The 24,207-nt window shown below is 43.3% G+C and overlaps 1 protein-coding gene across 1 annotated transcript in view; it reads left to right on the top strand.

Moving 5' to 3' along the window:
- The first annotated feature begins 5,761 nt into the window (after positions 1-5,761).
- The window catches only part of MEGF10 (multiple EGF like domains 10), an 85,669-nt gene continuing 67,223 nt past the window's right edge, over positions 5,762-24,207 (top strand). Inside the window, exon 1 of the mRNA XM_017806182.1 lies at positions 5,762-5,831. The gene's annotated coding sequence lies outside the window, so the exon portion shown is untranslated. The remainder of the gene's footprint in view (positions 5,832-24,207) is intronic.

Genomic DNA, 24,207 nt, shown 5'->3' with positions numbered 1-24,207 from the left:
GAGACATTGCTGCTCTGAGAGTGGAAAAGGATCTTTTCCTACTTCCCTCCTGGACTTTTATTTGGAGGGGAGAAGAGATTTGATCCATTGTAAATACTTATGTCATGGTAGAAATAGCTAAGATTGTATATAATGTATTGTAGTATTTATTTATACAGTCATTGTAATATATATATTTCCTTTCCCCCATTTGAGTCTCGTGTGGTGTCTGGAAAATCATCTCACATTGGGCTGAGATGAGGCAGGGGGTTTGGACTAGGGAATTGGATTTTGGAGCTCTCAAACCATGACACCTGGCCAGGGCTGGGAGTCAGGAGATGGGGTGACTGCTCCAAACCTGCAGTGGCACGGCCTGGTGGCTGCCTGGGTAGCTGCCCAAGTACGGACCTTCTCACAGAATGGAAAATGCATTCCATCCAGGCAAGAAAGTTGCAGGTCCTCCTGCCAGACTCATTAGAGCTTCTGTGGCATCACTGTACATCCCTCATGAAGGAGGCCCTGGCAGTGCCCCTAAAGGTGATGGAGCATTTGAAGAAGATGGAGACAGACCCATCACTGTGCACATGGTGGAGAAACTCCAGCGCCTCTTAGACTGGGTCAGGCTAATGTGGGAGCTGGAGCCCTGCAGATGGGCCCTGGGCATTGACAACTGCCCTGCAGCCCAGCCCTGCCAGCAGCACTCACAGCAGGTTCCGCTTCCCCGAGCTCCCTGGAATGGCTTCTGGACCTTGCAGCCCAGCACTGCCTCTTCTGGAATCTGACTCTGGAACATCTCCCCTCCCCACAGCCATGATCACGCCTCTCCTCACTGTGGGCAGAGCCGCTCTTTCTGAAGCTCACCTTTCTGCCTTCCTGCTAGAATCCAACTATGTGTGAGGTTCCCTCTGCCTCTTTGAGAGCTGCTGGGGGCAGTGGTGGGGAGTGACAGTGAGAATGTGAAGAAGTATATGCAGAATGCCCTGGTCATACTCCTCTTTGGCTCCAGCAACCAGGCCCCCAGCGTGGCCAAGGCCGGGATTTCCAGGCTGAGCACTGACACAGAGGGGGGTGGGCTGACACTCCGTGGGGGTCCAAGGGCTGCTGGCAGCAGGTAGTGCTCCCCCAGAGCAGCCCATGGGAAGAGTCCTTGTGGAACCAGCACGAGAGGGATGCATGAGCTGGCATGGCTATTCTCAACACCTGCCCTAAGTGCTCCAGCAGGGCTCAGAGCAGACCACAATCACCGAGGCCTGAATGTGCATGTCCCCAGAGGCTTCTCAGCTATTCCTGCAGGTGTCAGAGGTCAGGCCTTGGAGCTTCTGTCCCCATCCCCCAGGGCTGTCCCCAAGAGACCCCTGGATGCTTTGTGAGGGCACGTCCAAGCTTGGGATCCCTCAGGGTGCGATCACCCTTAGGAACAAAGCCAAGAGGTCTCCTTCCCCAGGCTCTGGTGCTGCCTCACAGCTTCTGCTGTCCTGGAGATTGCTGGGGAAGCCCTCCTGTCTGCTGCAGAGCTCCTGAAGTGGGAAGAGCTCAAGCATGTGGTGCAGACAGAGCAGACATGGAGGATCAGTGAGTGTGTGGTGAGGACAAGCCCCAGGGTCCAGGCTGGGCGAGGGCTGCCCCCTGTCCATGGGTTCTGCAGCTCTGCCCCGCCTGCCTGGAGCTGCACCCTTGTTCCTGTCCTAGAGAACAGAACCCCCAAGGACTCTTTCAGCCCCTCCGCCCTCCCTGCACCAAGTGGGATGGAGGGCTCTCTGCAGGAAGGACTGCTGGCAGGAAAGACTGCTCTGGCCAGCTGGGGGACTTTGTGCCATGCCCATGGCCTCATGCTCTCTCTAGCTGGTGAAAGACAGGAGCAGGGCTGAACACTACATGTTACAGAGGCTGCAGTACCTGTAGGACCCTCAGGCCCCCATGCAAGAGGTGGCCGTCAGGTTCCTTGGTGACCCCCAGCCCTGGGGTCATTCTTTGGGCAGCCTGACCCCCATCGCCCCCTAGCCCTGGCACCGCCCTGGGCAGGGGCTCAGCCTTCCCCTGTCTCCCCTGCCCACACAGGTGGGCTTTGTGGCTGCCTTGCCCTGTGCCACCCCCCAGGCTACTGGTGGTCCCTGGGATCAGCCCTGCAGAGGTGTGAGGTCACAGCATCTCTGCAGTTACAGGGGCTCATCTTGGCTCTGTTGGGTTTGGTGGCAGCCTTTCAGCCTTTGGAGGAGGATGTTGATGCTGCCTTCTCTTTCCTGCCAGCTCAGACCATCTTGATCCTGAGGTGTCCAAGGGAGCAGTGATGACCGGGATGCTCCCTTTGAGCGCTATGTTCTGGTCCTGGTGACCTAAGGGCTGTGGTGTCTCAGACTTGCTCAACTGGGTTCCTAAAGGCGCTTAGGGATTTTTTGGAGAAAGGTTTTCAGGAGGTTAAACAACAAGATTTTACTGGCAAACTTCAGAAAAAAGGGTACTTGGCAAATTTTGAAGCAAACAAACAGTCAATCAAAATAAAGCATTTCACAAGGCATTGACTTAGAAAACTCTAACCCATCCAATTTGAAGCAATATTGCAGCAATTATGTTAAAGCCAGCAAAAACAATTATTAAGTAGGGGTTGATGTTCCTCACCCAAACCAACACCTGGGGGAAAATCTCCCTCACACAGCCTGGAGGAGTGACTCTGAGGGATGTCCCCCCTTGAGGGAAGGATCTTCACACGCCTCAGGGAGGGCTGCCAAAAGTCCTTGCCCTGAGAGAGCAGGACTGGCCTTTTCCAGGAGGAAGTGGTGGACTGTGAGTTGGGCATTTTTAGACACAAAAAGATCAGAACATGTGAGGGGAAAAGTGTGAGAAACATGAGGAGAAAAGGATGGGAAACATGATGGGAAAAGGGGTAGGAAATGTGAAGGGGAAAAGTGCAAGATATGTGAAGGGAAAAGTGCAAGAAAAGTGAGGGGAAAAGGACGAGAACCATGAGGGGAGAAAAGGGCAGGAAAAGTGAGGGGAAAATTGTGAGAAACGTTAGGGGAAAGTTTGAGAAATGTGAGTGGAGAAAAAGGAAACATGAGGTGGAAACAGTGGGAAACATGAAGGAAAAAGTGTGAGAAACCTGAGGACAAAAGTGGGAGGAACATGAGGGGAAAGGGGTGGGAAATGTGAGTGAAAAATGGGCAGGAAATGAGGGGAAAATTGGGAGAATCGTGGGGGGAAACGGTGGGAAATGTGAAGGGGAAAAGGAAAGGAAGACCCTGGAGGTTCCCACTACAGCCTGTACCCCAGAAACTCTGTAGTCCATGGTGGTGCCACCCTCAGCACCCTCGCATGCCATGATTTTTGGTGGAAACCTGTATTGGGTTTGCATGGCCAAGTTTTGGTAGCAGGGGGACTATAGGGGTGGCTTCTCTGAGAAGCTGCTGGAAGATTCCCCCATGTCCTGCAGATCCAATGCCAGCCGGCTACAGGACAGACTCGCTGCTGACCAAGGCCAAGCCCATCAGAGATGGCAGTGACACCTCTAGGATAACATATTTAAGAAGGGAAAAAAGTTGTTGCATAGATGTAATTGTGACCGGAGAAGAGCAGAGTGACAACATGTGAGAGGAACAACTCTGCAGACATTCAGGTCAGTGGAGAAGGAGAGGCAGGAGGTGCTCCAGGCACTGGAGCTGAGGTTCCCCAGCAGCCCGTGGTGCAGCCCATAGTGAGGGAGCTGTGCCTCTGCAGCACATGGAGGTCAACAGGGGAACAGAGATCCACCTGCAGCCCAGGGAGGAGTCCATGCTGGAGCATGCTCAATGTGTGAAAGGGGGATTGACCTTGTGGGGGACCCATGATAGAGCAGGGTCCTGGAAGGGACCTGAAGACCTGTGGAGAGAGGAGGCCCACGCTGGAGCAGGTTTTCTGGTAGGACTTGTGGCTCTGTGGGGGACCTATGTTGGAGCAGCCTGTGCCTGAAGGAGTGACCCCGTGGAAAGGGACCCACGCTGGAGCAGTTTGTGGAGAACTGTTGTCCATGGGAGGGACTCACATTAAAGAAGTTCAAGGAGGACAGTCTCCCGTGGGAGTCATGTTGTCTACCTCGACTCCAGCAAGGCTTTTGACACTGTCTCCCATAAGATCCTCATAGGTAAGCTCAGGAAATGTGTGCCAGATGAATGGATAGTGAGGTGGATCAAGAACTGGCTGCACAGCAGAGCTTAGAGTGTTGTGATCAGCTGAGTAGAATCCAGTTGGAGGCTTGTAGTCAGACCCAGCATTCCCCAGGGATCAATACTGGATTCAGTCTTATTCAACTTGTTTATCAGTGACCTGGATGAAGGGATAGAATGGACCCTCAGCAAGTTTGTGACAGTATGAAACTGGGAGGAGAGGCTGATCCATCTGAAGGCTATGTTGCCATTCAAAGGGACCTAGGCAGGCTGGAGAGTTGGGTGGAGAGAAACCTAATGAGGTTCAACAAGGGCAAATGGAGGTCCTGCACCTGGGGAGGGATGACCCCAAGGACCAGCACGGGTTGGGGCACACCTACTACAGAGCAACTCTGTGGAGAAGGACCTGGGGGTCCTGGTGGGTGACAAGTTGGCCATGAGCTGGCAGTGCCCTAGAGGCCGGGAGGGACCATGGAATCCTGAGGTGAATCGTGAAGAGTGTGGCCAGCAGGTCAGGGAGGGGATCCTGCCCCTCTACTCAGCCCTAGTGAGGCCACTGGAGTGTTGTGTCCAATTCTGGGCTCCACAGTTCAAGAAAGAGCAGCAGATACTGGAGAAGGTCCAGCAGAGGCCACAGAGATGATGAGGGGTGTGGATCATGTCTCTGATGAGCAGAGACTGCAGGAGCTAGGCCTGGTTTATTTGGAGAGGAAAAGACTAAGAGGGAATCTCATTAATGCATATAAATACCTTCAAACAATGTTCCAAGAGCATGGTGCCAGACTCTGTTCAGTGGTACCCAGCAACAGGATGAGGAGCAAAGGCCGTAAACTAAACTACAAGAAGTTTCACCTCAACATGAGGCAGAACTTCTTTCCACTGAGGGTGGCAGAGCACTGGAACAGCTGCCCAAGGAATGTGTGGAGTCTCCCTCTCTGGAGACATTCCAAACCGACTTGGACATGCTCCTGTGTCACCTGCTCCAGGTGACCCTGCACTGACAGGGGGGTTTAACTGGCTGATCTCAAGAGGACTCTTCCAACCCTAACAATTCTGTAATTATGTGAAGTTGCTTAGCTTCACAAAACATTGTTCTTCCCATGCTCCATACTCCAACTTTAGTCATGGAGCAGGCTAACAGGTCTGATTTACCTGAAATACCTGTGAAATAACAAGCATCTCTACTCATAATGCGCTAAAACAGTGGAAAAGTCATGACGCCCTTCCTTTCTCAAGCAGTACCGGAGGGGACCACATATGACTTGTTTTTTCTTGGATTTGGGTCTCCTGACGGGGTTGAGAATCAGCTCCTGCTCGTGGGACCTAAGGATCTAGTCGATTGAAGACTGTTTCATTCCTCGATCACCTGATGGCTAGGTACTCGTCCTTCACAGAGCCGAATAAATGACCTCCGAAGTCCCTATGTAGCTTCCACTTTGAGTGGACGGGGGCTATTCTGGGTCTGGGGAGAGGCGGCATCCGCCTCGGGCAGCGCCGCACGGGTGACACCGGCTGCAGAACCGTGTAAGTGCTTAAATGTCTGTGTGTCTGTCTGTGTTTCTGTCCGGGACCGGGGCCAGGGGCGGGGGCGGTCCGGGGCCGCCGAAGGAGTGGCTGATCCCCGCCGGCCCCGCCGTTCACACAGCCCCTCGCTCTGCTCCCGGCGGCGGCTCCCGGCGGCGGCTCCCGGCTCCCGGTCGGACGCCCGCGGGACAGGTAGGTAGGGGCCGGACTCGACCCGACTTCTCCCATCCCGTCCCGTCCCATTCCGCAGGTGCGGCGCCCTGAAGCCGCGGTGCCGGGCGCGGGTGCGGTGGCCCCGGGGAGGGAGCGGAGGAGAGGCGGCATCTCTCCCGGAGCGGCGTTTGCCCTGGGCAGAAGCATCCTCGGGGTAGCGGTGGGGATGCGGGGCCGCCCAGCGGTGCCTCCGCCTTTGCGGAGAGTTTCCCTCCGCGTTCGTTCGTTCTGGGATGCGGGAGCGCTCCTGGCGCTCTCTCCAGCTCCCGCCGCTCCCTCGCCAGCGGGACGGAGCCGGGACGAGTCACTTCAGGCTCTCCATTCAGCTGATTTTTTCCGCTAAGGGTTTTTAAAGGTTATATCTTCATTTTCACGGAAAGCTTTTGGCAGTCTTGGGCAGAAGCTGGAACAAGCACACACACTGGAATAGAGGGATATTTGTGTATATATGTAAATAAGCGTGACCTGCACGTGAAAATGCACATCTGTTTAATACTTCGACTTCGTTCCAGCATATGTCCTTCAGCAGAAGCTGCCTAGAGAAATGCTCAGTTCTGTGGTATCCTGACCAGATTTTCTTTTGGCGGCAGCAGTAGTACTGTAAATATTTCCTATTTTGTCTATCAGCCAAGAAATAGGTTCAGTCTAGAAATGTAGGCACAAATCAATTAAGGAAAATGTGCAGCTGCTTTTCCTCGAATGAGCTAGGAATGCAATGCTTTTTGGTAATCTTATTAATTACTTAAATGTTGCTGCCAGTTACTCAGTAACTGAAATGGAGTCTTAGAGACAAGTATTTCCCAGAGTCACGTACAACTCTGAAGTTTTTCCAAAGTACCAACTTTTCCCTGCAGAGTGAGTTTAAAACCTCATTTTGGAACATGCCATCAGTATGGAAGATGGCTTATTTTATCAGGTTTGTAACTGAGCTTTGGCAGCAGTAATTTGGAAAGCAGATTAACATGACTGTTTAGGAAAAATGTTTTCATCCAGCAACTTGGAAGAAAAAAAAAAGAAAAAAAAGACAAGTGTGGAAAGTGGCATTTGTTTCCCAGCAGATAAGCTGCAGACCCAGGCTGAAAAGCTTAGATGCTTTGATTGAGCAGCATGTCTGATGCAAGACTGAAACTGAAAGCTGGCTTCAGTTTCCTTGTCAACATCCCTAAATGGCATTTGTGACCAATAGCACAATGCTGGGAGTAAGCATAGGTAATTAGGTATGTGTGTTCTTCTTGAAGTAGAGGGGGGTGTGCTACTGTCAGAGCTGGAGATAGAATTTAGGAAAATAACAGCCTTGGTGGCCAAATTATCTGTATTGGTTGCTAGTCACTGGCCCTGCAAATGAAATGGTATTGGGATTTCTATTTTTGTTTTCCATCTCAAGTTGGAAAGGTCAGCTGGGCAGGTGTGCTCTAGATTTTTAATAAACTGGACAAACAGTGTTATTCAGGCCCAAGTTTCTACTTGTTTGCTCACATAATTCATGCACCTGCACAGCATCAAGACATAGAACCTTATCTAATAAAATTTATCTAATTTTTCTTGCCCAGCCAACCGAATGCCATAAATTTAAATTTGTATTGCTCCCACAAGGGGTGGATCAGCTGCATGGTGTTAGTACTGACTTAATATGCTGTGGAGATGCTGTGGCTTTGTGTTTGGCTTTTTAAGATTGTGTAGTGGTAAGTCTGGAAGTGTTGCAAGTCTCTGCTGGAATTATGAGCAGTTCACAGGACTGGCAATGAATTTTCTGTCTTGCTCACTGACTACAATCCATACCTTGCAGAAAAATTCTCAACTGCTCAGTGAGCTGTGTGAGCTAAGCTGGTTGTGCCTGTTTAATTTCCCTTGAAATCACTTACCGGAGTTCCCTTTTCTGGTGTGTCAGGTGGTGAAATGTTTCAGAGATGGCATAAGGCTGTGCACACCAGGTTTGACTCCCCACAGATAGATCTGGTAGACAAAAACTGTGCCACATTTGCCTCAGTGCATGATGCTTTAGCCCTTTGTATACCACAAATTTCACCATTGCGGCATGTACCTAAAACATGGGTACCTAATGCCAGCACTTTGAATATGACTGGTGTTGTGGCAATGGGCACCCTGAGGGCTTGTCCGGGTGTTATACTGTTAAATGAGCTGTTCCTTACCTTTAGGTGATCAGGAGAGTTTGACCAGGTTGACAGTCCTTTGGTGAGTCTCTTTTCTACAATCTGATGCATTCAGCTTTAGGGACACCACCCCACCCCGCCCCTAGGGAAGCAAATGCAGTTTAACAAAAGCAATTAACTCATCTATGCAAAGAATACTTAAGTTTGATTAACATCTAGCAAGAATCTGGAGTGTGCTTTTGACTGCAGCTGGTAAGGATCCATTGAATTTATATTCAGATCACTTGGCAGGAGTTTTGCATGGTCTCTCTACATAGCTCGTCTAGGCATTTTCACTTATTTTGGGAAGCAAGTGGCTTTTGACGAAGGTAAAACCGAAACAGATTCTTTGCAAATGTGCTACAGCTTTAGTCAAACCAAAGATATGTTGATTAAAAAAAGCAAAATTGAGTAGATAGTACTGCCACATGGATGAGATCCCATATATTCTTGTCTGGCTTTTTTAAATGGAACACAGTGTAGAACAGTAAAAATCCACTATTAGTACTTCTTTAGATGTGAAGTGGAATTGTGTAGTGAAATAACAAAGTTCTTACATCCTTACTCTTCATAAGCTGTGTCTTCCTTGATAAATGATACCAGTGGAATCAAATTTCACTATGTTACTGACTCACTGTCAGTAGTGTGATACTGATTTTTAATATTAAGAGATCAATTTGTCAGTAGTTTGTATTTGTGTTCCCCTTCATATGCTCAAATCAGCATATCATGAACGTCGATATAACTGCATTATTTTTTCATCTGTGAGAAGAATCTGTCTCTTGATATTCCAAATGTTTTTCTCCTATGGAAAGAGTATGTATCATCCAAAGCCATTTGTCAGAAAAATAAGAATAGTATTCTGGGGAGGGATTTGCTTTACTAGAATAGCTTTATTGATTGTGTCAGGATTCTTGTTAATTAACGCATTCAAACTGTCTGGTCTTAAATTGATGTTTTGCTTTTGTAAGGATTTGTGATTCATGCCATTGGATGTAGACATTAGGTTTATATTAAAATGTAGACAGCCATCTCTTCATGTTTTGTATCTGATTGTCAGAGAAATTAGCCCATAGTCAGCAATGAGAGACTAATTCTGAGCTCTTTTGATGTGCAAGACAATGAAAAAATACAGATTGGGAAGCAGAAAACACACCTTTAACTTTGACATTGACTTTCTGTGACCTCGGGAAAGGAATTTAATCTTTTTCCTGTTGCTGTAAAAGAATACTCTTCTAAGCCTAACAAATTATTTTTGTTGAACACACAGAAGTGCAAGTGCGTGCAAATTTCTTCACTCAAAGAAACTTGAAAATAAAGACTTTATATTAATGTATCCTTTTAGAAACAGAAACACTAGCATGAACAGCTGCAGGTTGTATGGCTGCAGTGTCCACCATTCTCATCACAGGACGTGTACAACAGCACAAAAAGAATGGCAAAAATGGCCTTTTATAGTCTAAACTCTAAGACAATGTTTAAATGGATTAATGACAGCTTTTTTTCAGATGAGAGTCTTCAAACAAGGGAAATGTAGAACTACTACGCTGTAACACTATTATATTACCAGTGAGGGCTGGAACCATGGCGTTACCAAAAAGGGCTCAACATCTTATTAAGTACTGGAAATGTTGGGGATATGAAGAGATCATGAAAGGCAAGGGGAGTCTCAGAGAAGTCATGACCTTAGGATGATGTAAAAGGTGAATTTGTCCAGCTGGGCAAGAGAAGACCAGCAGAGGTTTGTAGTGTTGGTAAAATTGACCAGGCAGGGGACTAGGGGGCCCTGACCCAGCCTGGTGGTGTTTCTGATGGGCAGTGCTTGTCTGGATGGGTCTGCTCAAAACAGTGTAGGGAAGAAGGAGGGCTGGTCAAGGCTGCATAAGAAAGAAAAATGATCCAGAGAGGGATACTATGTGTTTAGGGCAACTGGTGGGTGTTGTGGGGTGGAATACCAAACCAGAGTTCAGAAGTTGTTATGTACTTCGGTGGACTGCAAAGGAAAGAAAAATTAACTAGACAAAAAATTATATGCAAGATGATAAGTTGTCATTCCATGCATACCCCCATTTCTTTTGGAAAGAAACCATTGCTTTCCAAAGTTTTCTGTGCATCACAAGCATTAGGCCGTGAGTTCTTGTCACATTGTGCCTATCTCCTTCAGGGGTAGACCCTGCAAGCCATTTTCAGAGTGAGTAGGGCTGTATTTCAGGAGTATTTCTACAAGACAAAGATTTGCAGCACAAAATGATTCAAGATCCAGTAAGGGCAGGAGGATGTTGTTCTTAACATAGTTTGGTCTCAGCCCTGTGAGAATATTTTCCATTAATGAAAACAGAGACATCCGTGCAGGGTTTCAATTAGTTCAGCATGTTTACAGCATCTTTTGAAGTTTCTCCTGCACAGAAATCCTGTCTTATCTATTTTTCAGGGTTTTTTTGGAGGTGGGGGAGAGGGCACTTGGTGAATTTAAAGAATTTACAGAGTAAGTAGTACAATAACATTGTCACCTGGTAAGTTACTCATCTTTGTCTCATGGAAATGCTTTGATTTTACCTTGCAGATGTTTTTCTGAATTACAGGAGAAAAAATATTCAAAGTGGAGATAACTCTGACTTGGGATTTTTCCCATCCCCCGCTGTTATTTGGAGCACAATCCTCTGTTATCAAAGGGCTTAGGAAAAGTCATGATGAGATCCTCATCATGAGGATCAGTTTTCTGTGGATCTGGCAGTGTTGCCTGTGCTCTGCAGTCCTGCTGCAGCTCTGCAGCGGTGCTGGCCTAGGCTGTGGGAGCTGCTGGGGAGCTCCCCAGTTCCGGCTCCATCCATGGGGAACCAGCATGTGCTAGAAGAAGCTGTGTATCCCAGTCCCATTCTGACCATCATAGTTCATATCTAAAGGTCAAGGCTACAGGCTGCATCTTGCTTGGATTGCAGGGGCAGGCAGGAACAGCGAGGTTGCCAGCTGGGGAGGAGCTTGCAGCTGTGATGCTGTGCTTGTCTTCTCCTAAACTAGGTTTTAGGGCATCCTTCTGACCTCACATACAGCAAAGCTGAACTAAGTAAAACTTATTCCTGTGTTTTCTCCCTTGGCTCCACTCAGACCTTTCGCAGTACCAAAGTCTATTTTTTATTAACCACGTTAAGTTTGGTGTTGATTCAGACATAGTGATTTTGATGATGGCTACTTTATGCTACTTGCCCCTTTCTCCATAGAGAAGCTTCATAATCAGTTGATTTGCATGAGAGGTTTTGAATCCTGACTTTTAAAGTTTCGGTGTTGCTGCTAGACTGATGAACTAAAGAGCAGTGAAAGAGTTTCAATTGCAGGGCTCTGCCAAAAGGAGCCCCCAAAGTGAATGTTTTGTGTGAAAGCATGCCTTGCAGTTTGAGCCTGGAGTGACAATGATTGTAACACAATGCTGTTCATGTGACAGTGACACAAAGAGGCCATTATGCACGGCTGACTGGCATCAGATCCTCCAAAAGCCAATAGTCAGACCAAGACTGATCATCCTGAGAATGTGAATACATTGGAAGCACTTGCATGTTAAAAAAGAAGAAAAATACGTGTGTGTGTGCACCAAGGTCTGGTTAAGTTATAAGTACAAAATGACATAATTGATTTGTTTATGCTTTTTTGGAAGTTGCTGTCAGAAATCAGCAAAAAACATGTAACAAAGCACGGAGAGCAGACATAGTGGGAATAAGACGGAGTATGCCAACAGGCCAAGTAGATATTCCACTTCCTTTGCTCCATGCTACAGGGTTGCTTGCTACAGTGTGCTTTTGAGCATGTGTAACTGAGTTTTAGTTTCCTCTAAAGTGTTTACAAAATTTTTGGACCACACTGGTCTGTCAATACACACAGACATGTCATGATCATAAAAAATGCCTGTGTGTGTTTGTGGGAAGCATTTGTTTGCAGATTTATAAACCCTCTTCAAAGGGTTCAAGAGCACTTGATACATGAAGAAATGTCCCTGACAACTTATGAGCTGCAGCAGTCTTGGTCCCAAAGGCAGCATACTTTGTCAGCCGTTGCAAATCTACTGAGTAAATAGGGTACAGCAGGTGGGGTGGAAAACTCTTCAATTAGAAAGGTATTTGTTTAAAAACAACTGTTTTGCCTTTGCAGCCTTGAGGGCTGGATTGACTTCTCCATCACATAGGAGGTGGCACCTGATGATAATCAGAGTTGCTGGTGATCCCACCCAGCAAAGGGTTTGGCCTCATTCCTTAGTACTGCTCTGTGTCACACTCTTTTTTCTTTTTTATTGCTTTTCTAGGTTAAGAAAATTTCAAAATTTGCACAGGCTGCCTGACTCTTTTGCTCTGTTGCCACTGAAACCAGAGCCTGTCTCTTTATTATCCTCCATTTTGCTTATGAAAACCCTGCTTAACTCTCATGTCACCTTCCCTCCGACTTCCTTCTGCTCAGATGCTGACAATGCAAAAGCAGAATAATCTTTTGGGCACTTTTTTCAGCTGCAGCTGCAGACTGTGTGAGAGCTGTATGTGGGCCCCTCTGGATCTGGGGGGACAGAGCACTGGACAAGGTATCTACCAGTGGCACCGCTGGATTGTCCCTTGAACTCGTGGCTTCCTCCATAATGGAGCTTTCCTGCCTTTTTAATCCATGCCACATGTGGGTGACCCGAGCAAACCCTGTGGGAAGACAGAAGCCCTGTTGTGTGTTTGTAGAGCAGTTGCTCGGAAGCTGATGTACAGCTGTGACCGGGCTTGTTTGGAAGTGAAGAGTAATTTGATCTTTTAATCTTTTTTATTTTTTCTTCTCCCTACCCCTCCACCCCCCATCTCCAGTCTGATATTGTAAATAACAACTGTTTCTGGAGGGTACTGGCCAATGAGACTGAAATGCATATTTTAGATTGAAGTAGATTTCATGAAGATTTTATCAGTCTGCAAAGAATGTCCTTTTTTAAAAAAAGTAATTTAATATTAGGTTTCATTTCTTTTAAAATAGCAGACATAATTGAAAAAGGGCTGAAGGTCCAGTTTTCTTACTTGCCTTGAGCAACTCAGGAGTAACTCAAGTGAGGTCAGTGGACTTTCAGAGTAGCTGAAATGGGGTGCTCGATCCTGGGTCCCTTGTGCATCACTTGGTTCATGACTTTTAAGATCTGTGAAGACACACACATCTGTGTCATCCAGGTATCCCAAAGCTACCTCCACCAAAGACTCTTTTAAGAGATAATTACATTTTCTTTTAGAAAAAGCAGAATTGCCAGCTCTGTGATGGACTCTGCTGAGAGTCCACACCAACATCAGTGTGGTTGTGCTTCAGGGTTTGTTTGGATCAAGGGCACTACACCTTAAAGACACTGCTGTGCCACAGGGCTCCATCACTTCAAAACAGAAGATAGTCCTGTACAGAAGTACCACTAGTTCTGGGGAACTTGTTTAAAATCTGAATCCATAAAAGAGCGCATTTTTAATTATTGAGTAAGAAGATTGGGTGAGTAGTTGTTGGAAAAGGAAAACATAAACACAACAAGAGAGAAACTTCCTTGCTTTAAGTGTCCCCGCTGCTCTCAGTGAATTTTCCCTCTCCATAACCCATTTGAGAGAGCTGTGAGACTTAATCTCATCTCTGGAACAGTATTGTTCCTCTGCAACTTTAATGCACACTTTAGATACGCTCTATTCTTTCTTGCACTAGTTCTTGCCAATTTGCATTATGTATGAATAAAGACGGCCAGGATATGCATTCATGGTAAGTGAACCTCAAAGGATGCAGTGATTTGGAGTTCTGGTCTGCACCACAAATTTGCAGAAGAAAATTTTTGTGTGTGTTTGCAGATTGTCAACCTTTCTGTGTGTGTTTCAACAGTGGATCAACTTCAGAAATAAGATTTTTGTATGGTTTGTTTTGCTGAAGTAGTCCTTGGATGCAGGGAGGAAATGTTCTTTTTCATCTAACAAATGAGAGATACTGTAAAGAAAGGCTGAGGTTGCAGCCTCTTGGTCTGCACCAGGAGGTTTTTGAAATTAAGCAGAAATCCATTGCAGTCACTCCAAAACATGTCTAGTGCCATTCAGTAACATTTCTGGAGCCTGCACCCTACTTTAAACTTTCTCTTTTTCTGCTGTGGGAGTCTTGCACTACACTTATGAAAATTACCCTGCTTTTTCTCGTATTGTCCATCTTCAGGGAAATAGCAAAGTTTTAGTTCATTGAGGTTTTCTCTTAGGCATATATGTGTTTTTCTTCATTGCTGTTTCCAGTAAGAAAACCATTGGGAAAAATAAAGAAATGAAAAAGCAGACAGACAAGAGGGCATTACTGGCCTCTTCAGAGGTGATCTACATCTGTAAAAAAATTCTCTCCATCATGATATGGTGTGTAAATGTCTAAGACACAATCTGTATTTCGTGATACCTCTGCTATACCTACAATAAGTAGTGGAAGCACAATATTCATGTCCTTGCCACTGTGGCAGAATATCAGAATGGAGCTATGGGTCCAAGGGTAGGCTGAAAATGGAGACTAGCAGACCTAAGTTCTGTTTTCAGCTCTGCTGTTGACTTGTTTTGTGAAATAAGGCAAAGCATTTAGACGGGAGACTAAATACTTTCCATATACAGTATGGTTATTAAGAGTAGCCTTAAGAACCTTAAGGGCCTTCCAGTACTAGAAGTGTTGTAGATCTTATGAGCAGTTATGGCGATAAAATGCTGTATGTGAGGTTATTACATAACGTATCTAAAATAAATGTGCTTAAAGGGGTCCTATCTTTTGCTAAGTTCAGTAGGATGAGGGAAAAAAAAATTTGCAAAAGAGAAGAGATCCCAGAGATAGAGAGCCACATGGAAACTGTCTGGACTTCCTCGCAGCATGGAGCAGCCTTGGACTCCTGAGAGCATAACAAAACCCTTCAAACAGTGACATGGAGCATCTGCCCTGGCTCATCTCGCCCATTGGGGCAGACTCCTTCCAGAAACAGTCACTTGCTGTCCTGGAGAGAGGAAATTGGAGTGTCCCAATCTGCCCTCCAGAGAGAAGAAAGATTTATACATGGATTAGTTCAGTGGGCAGCTGATAGGTTGGGTCAGACGAAGCGCCCAAGGCTTGCCACAGCCCGTGGTAGACAGCTTTGCTTTAGCTTCCAGCACAAAGGCATCCCTTTGCCTTTCAGGAGCAGATGCAGTGGATATTGGATATTGGTACCGTTTTCATTGCTCTTCCACACAGTCCTACCTTTCTTTGCACTCCTTACTGGATGAGATGGATGAAAAGTGATTTTAAGCAATATTGCAGCTGGCCTATTTGTCTTGTTGACAATAGCAACATACGTTTCTGTGCTCTTAGTAGAAAGCCTGTGTGAAATTTGAAAAAAGAAGTTAGTTGAGGAAGAAAGTGCGTGTAAGCTCAGAGTCATTTGGCTGTGTCAGGATGGTAGATGCTAAGAGTTTGGGTTTTAGAGACAAGAGAAGATCAACTGGCCATAAATCCAATTTAATAGCAGTAATTGGCCAGCTCAAGATACCTGGAGTTTTCACCAGGTATCATGATCTCCGGATATCAGAGACAACAAGCAGTTTTGTGAGTGAGTTCACGTTTCATCTCAAATTTCCATGCAGTTTAGAGGAGAGTGTCCATTCTGCTTTTGCTCTTCCCAGAAGCTCCCTCACTGTGCTTCCCAGTCCCTCTGCAAATGCTGTGCTGTTTTTCACTGTCCTCTCAGCCATTTGCTCATTTGGTAGAGCAGCAGATGTACTGCTGAATGTGAAATTTCGTGTCGTGCAGTTTCCAAACTCCGGGTTGCTTATGACTGTTGCCCATTAATGAACGATGACACATTCACACATTCAGATGATCACACTATTTCCTTCTGAAAATAGGGATTGCTTTTAATTTATCTTAACACCCCCCCATGCACAACTTGCAATACTTATTTTTATTTTTAATAAATGACTGAACCAAGGCCAACGCTTCTGCAGTTTTTGCTGAGAGGCAGCAGAAGTTGTAACAGAGATGCTGCCAGTGCCAGTTGGGCTATAACTTATAAGTCTGCTTACAAAGTTTGCCTGTTTTCTGGCACAGTCTCTGACACATACACTCCAGTCAATCACAGTAAAGTGCCTACTAACAGATGTGACAATTAAGCTGAAGAATTCTGTCTCTCTTGTTTAATTTTTATTACAGAGAATAACAGAGTACCTCATTAAACCCACCATCATAGAGATTTTTTTAATTTGGCATACAAATATCTGCAAAGATTAGATCTCTGAACAGAGTGCCTTGTTACTAAAGGTGCTTTGTCAGACAGTTCTATGAATAGACCATTTTTGTAATGGCAGATATATACTTGTGCTACTGCTGTCCTTTTACATAGTGCAAAGATGTACAGGTATAAAGAAGTCAGCATGTGTTCTGAAGGATAATGTTTTGCGGGATTTAGGGCCTTGTGGTCAAATTAATAAAAATGTGGTCTTGATTCTTCTAGGTTTAAATTATGCTGCCTTTAGCTGGAATCAGCAGCAGACATTTACAAAGGTTTCAGTTAACCTGTAACCAAATTAAAGATCATCTAGTTCCAGCCCCCTGCCAGGGGGCAGGGGGCAGGGACACCTTCCACTATGAACAACAGATTAAGGAGTAGCTGAACATTTAAGACACCTAAACTTTCTTCAGAAACAATAATACAAATTTAAAACCATGTTTGCATGTGTAGAATTTCAGTGCTTAGTCTCCCTCTCTGTCAGCAGAGGAAATAAAAAATTCCTAGGGAGAAATTCAACCTTCCAGGTGCTAGTGGTGTTTGCAGGCTTTCTGCACACTAGGGCATATATATATATATATATATACATGCAGGTAAACACAGACAGAGGCTCCTAGATAAATAGTTGAAGCTGTAGGACAAGATGCTGTGCTTCAGTGAATAAACGAGACTTGCAACAAATAAAACTCCTACCAACACTCGTGATGGGCACTAAAAAGCCAAGTTCTTTCCAATACTGACAAAGTAAACAGCTTGTATTTTATGCATGAAACCACTCTGATACTAAAAGAGTGACTTCATATCAAACATGCTGGTTCTGATTTACATCAGTTTCAGTTTTCTCTTACCATAATTTCTACGACACCTCAAATCATTAAATTCTTCAATAGATTTTTTAAATGATGAATCAGTCTCTTTAAAAAGAGTACCCACTACCTCAGTAAAAGAAGCTAATGAAGGCAAATGCCTCAGAAGCTCTAACAATCAGAAGATGAATTTTTTTGGCTGCAATTAATACCAATTTCCAAGAAACTTTCTCTTATTTTGTTAAAGTCCCTTCCAACCCCAAGTGTTCCATGAGTCTGCAAGTCTGTAGATATTACAGGCCACAGGTGGGATTATGAGACAAAACTGTTTCCCTATAATGTCAAGGAACAGTGCAAATCAAACAAGTTATGAAGAAAAAGTTATAAGAAGGCTCACAGATACAAGGATATGTGAAAACCACATAAAAAATGTGGTTAGAGGATGACCTCACTAGGTTTATGTTGTAATCTCAATGAAAGTTCTTCAGGGCAGAGTTCCCTCTGACTTCAGTGGAAACAGGCTTTGTCCCTTGAATTGTGGATTGGGTAAAAAACTAGAATTAAAACTAAATTTCAGTTTTTCATTATGTTCTTCCGTTTTCCCCTTCGATTAAGGAATGCAGGAGTACTGTATCCATTCCAACCTTTGCAGATAACAAAATAAAAGATAGAAGTGAATGAATGAACTGTCAGAAGAAACACTTTTGGGTTCTCCATTCTTCTACGAGAATGTTTTGAATTTACTTTATGGGTGGGGGGTGGCAGTGGCATGTGAGGCTTGTGCTGTGAGTTGTAGATGCTTTGATTGCTGGAAGTGGAAAAACTGATAAGTAATGCGTTGAAATGTTCAGAAGTTGTTAAAGTGAAATGGCATCAGAGTTAATTACCTTTTTTTTAAAGTGGATCATTTGGAAATTGAAGTTTGTAACAAAGTACTGTGATAAAGTTTTAGAGGAGTGTAATGCTCTGTTTAAATCATAAAAACAGGGGCTAACTGGAATGACAACTTTATTTTCTGTAGGGTGTTGTATGCAAAATGGCATTCCACTGGATGATTTACAAAGACAAAGGTACTGAAGCAGAGTTGCCAACAAATTTTTTTCACAAATTATAGTGTATTGTTAGCAACTAGAAGTTTAAAACAAATGTAGGAGTTCATGTGTTTGATTTTCAGAGGAAAGGGAGTGAGAGGCTGCAACAAGTGCAGGGAGCTGCAGACTGAAGAAGTTTGCCAGTGATAACAGAGGCTGTGTCTGGAAAAGGGAAGAATCTGATGTATGATGGAAATCTATGTGGAAAAAGAGAACACACATGTAATGGAGGAGGGAAAGAAACAGAGATGGTCTTTGAAGAGGGTGAAACAAAAAGCGAAAGACTTTTAAAGAAAGATGGGCACATTTGAAATTGATCCTAAATTGCACAGGAAGCTAAAGGAATTATGTGAGTGCTTTGATTTACTTCTTTATATCCTGTCAATAAACTAGAAGTGACATGGCGTCTGGAAGCTGATAACAGGGAAAGAGGGGTCACAGAAGCTTTGGTTAAGTGAGGGTAAAAAGCATAAATGAGAATTTCCACAGTGGTGGAGTCAGGCGTTGGTGTATTTAGGATTGTCCCAGGCAAATTGTCAGCAAACACAAAGTTTTCACAGTTACATCCATGAGTGCAATGTCTTTTCTATGATTCCCATTAGAAAAAAAATATAACGTATCAGAAGTCTGGTGATGCTGTCTGCCTAAGGGACTATGATAAAGATTTGGTACAGGTTTCTTATCATGTTAGTCTTTAATTTAATACAGCATTCATACATGCTGCTAATATGTAGATTGAGAAGTAACTCTGCTTAAATATGTGTATCCAGCCATTTTTACTTAGTCTTCTAGTCTTCACTTGTACTTTTAAAGTAGACCTGGGATTAATATACAAGACAGATGGTCCAGTAAAGAGTACATTATTTGATTTTAAAAAAGGGAAGAGGGAGAAAAAAGAAGTCTCTTTATGTGGATATGATTTTTTCTCAAGCCTATACCATATAACCTCTATTAATTTATATGTTATTTGCTTTCATTACTCAGAACTGACTGTTAACTCTCAACAGCCACTCTGGGAAAGATGCCCAGGGCTGAGAGGTACCATCTGTGTATGGACCTGACATAGTTTTGTATGTTTCACCTGAAGGGTCTTTTAAAAGGTGCCATTTTTTCTTCTCAAAATGCTTTTCAGATAGTGTGGTTTGGATTCTAGACAGCTTTAGCTGTCTTTATTTGGTAACTTTTTGTCTGAGTGGAAAACAACCAGGCAGCATATTTAGCCAAAAGATTTTTTTTGACAGTTCATCCCGTTGACTTCCCATGGGAATAATCTTTAAACATACAGTACCACGTGCTGTAGGTAACCTTAGTGATCCCATTTGCACATTCAAGACCTGTACTTGTTATATGCCTGAAAAAAAAATATAATGTTTTAAATTGGAAGGGCTCTAATTTGGCATACAATGGCAGCTACAGCAAAGTGACCCCATGTTTGGGATGTTTGGCTGCCTTCCTCTGAGGAATAATAATGAATCTATTTGCAAAAAGTATCTGGCATGCTGACATTAGTCTTTACCATGCCTCCTTGCCTTGTGCAAACTTGACTTCCACTGAACTGTCTTCCCCCCACCTTCTTTTCATACAGATTTGAGCGAGAAGAGGACTGATAAATGGATATATTGCCCTGCCAGCTTAGCATGTACAGAAGCTCTCACTGAATGGTGAGAGAGTTGTATGACAGTGAGTGAAGTTGGTGGGCCAAGAAGAGTTGCTTTTCAAGAGTCCAGAAACTCCAAAATTTGCTCCAATTGACAGTTTTAATACAGTTTAATGGGTGTTTTTTGTTATTTAAGATCAGATCATGTATTATGGCATTTATATTTAGTAGGAATGGTAGAGGTACGCAGACTGTGAAATGGCCTCATTTCTTAAAGGATTGTGATGCTGTAGCTTTCAAAACTGGTAATTCCAAGACTTATGGGCAAATAAAGTCTGGTCTCCTCCAGATTTGTGCATTATCACTATTCTCTGGAACTTTACAATTCAAGACTTCCTCACCTCTGTTACTTCCAGTTTAAATGACAGGTGGATTTGGAAGTTATTAGACATGAGGCCAGAACACGCAAACATTGTGATTACATAAACCTCATTTTCCTAGGAAACTCTGCTAATTAAGAAACTGAAAAATAAAAAATTGTCTAACTATTAACTGAAGAAAAATGGCAATTTATTAGTGATATATTTTTCTTAATAACATGGCACTAGAAAAGAGTAGCAGCATATCTGTCTTCATCAAGAAGACTTGTTTTGGTACAGCCTCTGATTTGGTAATTCTCCAGGTACCAGTCTAAATGAATTGTTTTTCCCATTTCATATGCTTAGTCTCATCTTAAGCACCTTTGGACTCTTCAAATGGGTCAGTCTGTTTTACTTTGCATCTTAGATATTAACTCAAATCTGGGCCCTTGGCTGGGGTCCAATTTGAGAAAAGACCAATCAGTTTACATTTGCTGTGATTGTACATCTTCAACCAGTCTGGGATCTTTGTAATAATGCTCCTATTCAGGTTAGTTTGTATTTGCTTTGTAAGCAAGATTTCATGTGACAAAGCGTCAAACTGATTTACAGATTTCTGAAGGGAAAACACCTTCTGCTCCTCACCCATTAATTCTCTAATGTAATCAATAAAAGCAATCAGTTAGGGGTTTGGGTTTGTTTGGTTTTTTTCTCTGAAGTTAGCACAGGATTAATCATCATTGACAAGATTAGGACAGATTCAAATTTTGCTTTCCTTGACATTAGTAGTTTAAGAGATGTTTTTATAAAGAAATTGTGCCCCTTGTAGAGGAGCTGAACCTCAGGAGTGAAGACAGTATAATGTTATGAAAAAGACTCAGTCATGGCTAGGCTTCACAAAGGAAGATTTGGGGAGGGTACCACCCATGTTTATTGCAGGCGCGTTGGTGGCTAAAAAGGCCAATACGAGATAGACAAGTCCGGTTGCAGAAGGCACAGCAGAAAGACTCCTTAGGTGGTATATTCTGCAAGACACGATTCTTTCTGCGTTGTCTTTTCTCCTCCAGAGTGATCCTGCATGCTTTCTCAAAGGCATCAGCAGCATTATAGATGGTGTGTCTCCAGACCTCCCGATTGGAGGCCAGAGTAGACCAGTTATGATGATCAATATGGCCAAGGCTGAGATGTTGTTTCAGGGAGTCCTTGTATCTTCTCCTCGGGGCTCCTCTCATGTGGCAGCTGGTGACAAGTTTGCCATAAAGCAAGATCTTAGGGAGGCGGTGATCTTCCATCCTTGAGACATGCCCTGCCCAACAGAGCTGTGTTCTCAGCAACATGGCCTCCATACTTGTGACCAAACAGTTCTTCACTAAAAAAATATTTAAAAATTTCTTTATCTCATCTGGAGCCATAATTTTCAGTTGCAGGTAGCAGTCTGTAAATCTGGAATGATGGTGTAGCCTTTTTTGTGCTCTGGAGAGTGTGAAGGCAAAAGCACCAGGAAGGGACCCTGCAGCAATGACAGTGTGGTTTACAATTCAGTCTGAAAGCTGACGAAAACTATGATGGACAGAAGGAAGATTTTTTACAATAACACTTGCTGTATGTGCAATTTAATGCAATGTAAATGTAATTAAGAACAGCCCTTGGGTTTACAGCCCAGAGAAGGATTCGACATCCCTGTACTATATCACTCCAGAATGGCTGAAATGAGGGTTGTATCTCAGAGATACTGTGAGAGGCTGTGAAAGGCTCTTACTGTTCTGAAGTTCGTCTTCTAATTAAATGGCATGTTCCTGCTTCATTTTTCATGTTTCAGTGGTAAAAATGCTTTTGCAACAGTAATGAAAAAGCTGCATCAGCGTTTCCCTTGGTCTTGGGTCCATTATGTCGTGTTAGCAACTGTATCGTACTATTCTCTCTTGCTCATGCAGTTCTAATCCTGGTTAATTCACCAGCAGCACTTGATTTTGCTGACCAAAAAATATTTGTTTGCAGCCTTGAGTAACCTTCACTTCTTTTACATTATTTAATATTGTACCTTCCTCTACTCCCCCTGTTCCGCCTGTATGTATTTTCCTTTTGTTACAAGAGCTGCATTCTCTCGCTTTTGCTTGTGCCTCTGCTCTGGGTGGGTGGAGAGATCAACTTGTAGTCATGTTTCAATTTTCACCTCATAGAAGGGAAGCAATTGTTTGCCTTTTTTAGTTGTCTGTTCTTTCCCTGGTTTTGATCCTGAACTCTGAATAGCAAAAAAACCCAAACCAAAGCAAAACTGTCAACATAGTTGGTAGTGGCAGAGAAAGTGCCTACAAATCTCAGATGATGGGTAGTAATAGTTAACTGGCTGTGCTTATGTGGTCCACATACAGAATTTTTCATCTGCTTACCAGTGAGACAAATGTAGTTTATGTAGTTGCTCACATTTAAATGTATTTTAGGGGAGTGCCTGTAGTTCATGGAAGCATATTTTGTACACCTGGTACACCATTTTAAAATGAGCTTGTAAGTAATTATAAGATGCCTCGGGGTGATCAGATTAATTTTTAATATGACTACTATTGATTATCTTCCTTTTATATAATAAACATATAATTAGTTCAATTTCCTTAATTAGGTTACAGAAACTTAGGAGGCTACTCTACAGTTACTTCATGCAGCTGCACTGCTTTCTTGTCAACATTTTTAAATCATGGGCCTGCACTAAATTTGAGGGAAGCAGAGAAGTCTCTGAGATAAACAGACAGGACGTCTCTTAAAATTCGTGACCAAAATGTGAGTAAAGATGTAGCTTTTTCAACAAAAGTTTTTCCTCAAATGCTAACAGGCAATAAGATTTTAGTGTTCAGTTGCATACTTCAGTGGAACAAAGATCTGGTGCTGTAGGTGAAGAAGCTTTCTGTTTTAGCAAGAGGGGTTTCTTTTCTCTCATATATCTGCTAATCGCTAATTTACACACAGAAGACATTCTCCAATATGACCGTTTTCAGTACTTGAACTACAGATTCTATGTATCTGTAGATAGTGAAAATACTCATGTATTACTGGGTGAGGTAATTTGAGCAGTATATGATATGAAAAGTGAATCTCTGAACAGTTTTTCTTAGTGTGAACTGTAGACAGCAAGAGTTAAATGAGTCATCTACATCTGTTATTGCTAATATAATCACTTCAGCAATGCTAATCAGCTGTACTGATTTTCCTTAATAATTAAGCAAAAGATCTAGAATGCAATCAAATTTTACACTAGGGGGTTCATGCAAATTATTTTTTTTAATTTATTTTAAATTTTGTTAAATGTAACCTGCAAAAGGAAAGTTGCTGAAGCTGAGAATAAAAGGAAAAAAGGAAATACCATTTACTATCTGGTTAATCAGAGTGACTATTTTCAATGAAATCATAACTTCACTGGAATTATTACCTGAAAATACAGCTGCTTTTTAAATAGTACATTAAACAGTACATTGACTACTTCCCTGCATGCAGAGAAACAGTTACAGACCATGAAATGTGTTTCAGCAGCCCTCATTTTTCAAGAAGGATTTAGCAAAATAGGTTCATCTCTGTATCCTCAGATATCTTAAATTTAATAGTTTCTTGTTGTGAGGTTTTTAGGTTGACTTCTGAAGAGGATATTGTAAACTAAGTCTATTTCGCATCTCTTTTTTTTTTTTTTGCTTTCATGGCCCTGTGGGCTTTTTTCTCATGAACTAGTTATAGGTGTGGTTCACTTTATTCTGTTCCATACAATTTAAAGTAAGAAATTTCTACTTCTGCTTAGTTTAGTTTAGTAAAAATATTTGTGCTAAATCAAGCATATGTATTAGAAATTATTTTCTCATTATACTACAGATTAGACTCAATGATCTCTTTTTTTTTTTTTTGTAATTTTTGTAGCCACAATTTGAGTGTAAATTAGGAAAGAAGATCAAATGTTCACTGAAACAGAAATATAGAAGCTTAAATTGTTAGAAATTACCTATTAATAGCATTTATTCTGGCATTTGTGGATTAATGGCCAGCTGGATTAAGACTGTTTCAATATGCAAATTTAAATAATTTGCCTAGTTAAAGTGTTAGGTTAATATTTTAGATTTTTTTGTC

This window comes from Lepidothrix coronata, unplaced genomic scaffold (assembly GCF_001604755.1).
Source record: "Lepidothrix coronata isolate B3197 unplaced genomic scaffold, Lepidothrix_coronata-1.0 Scaffold14, whole genome shotgun sequence".
In the NCBI taxonomy this organism is placed as follows: Eukaryota; Metazoa; Chordata; class Aves; order Passeriformes; family Pipridae; genus Lepidothrix; species Lepidothrix coronata.
The sequence above is the reverse complement of the archived record's forward strand: the minus strand, read 5'-3'. Positions and strand labels throughout refer to the sequence as shown.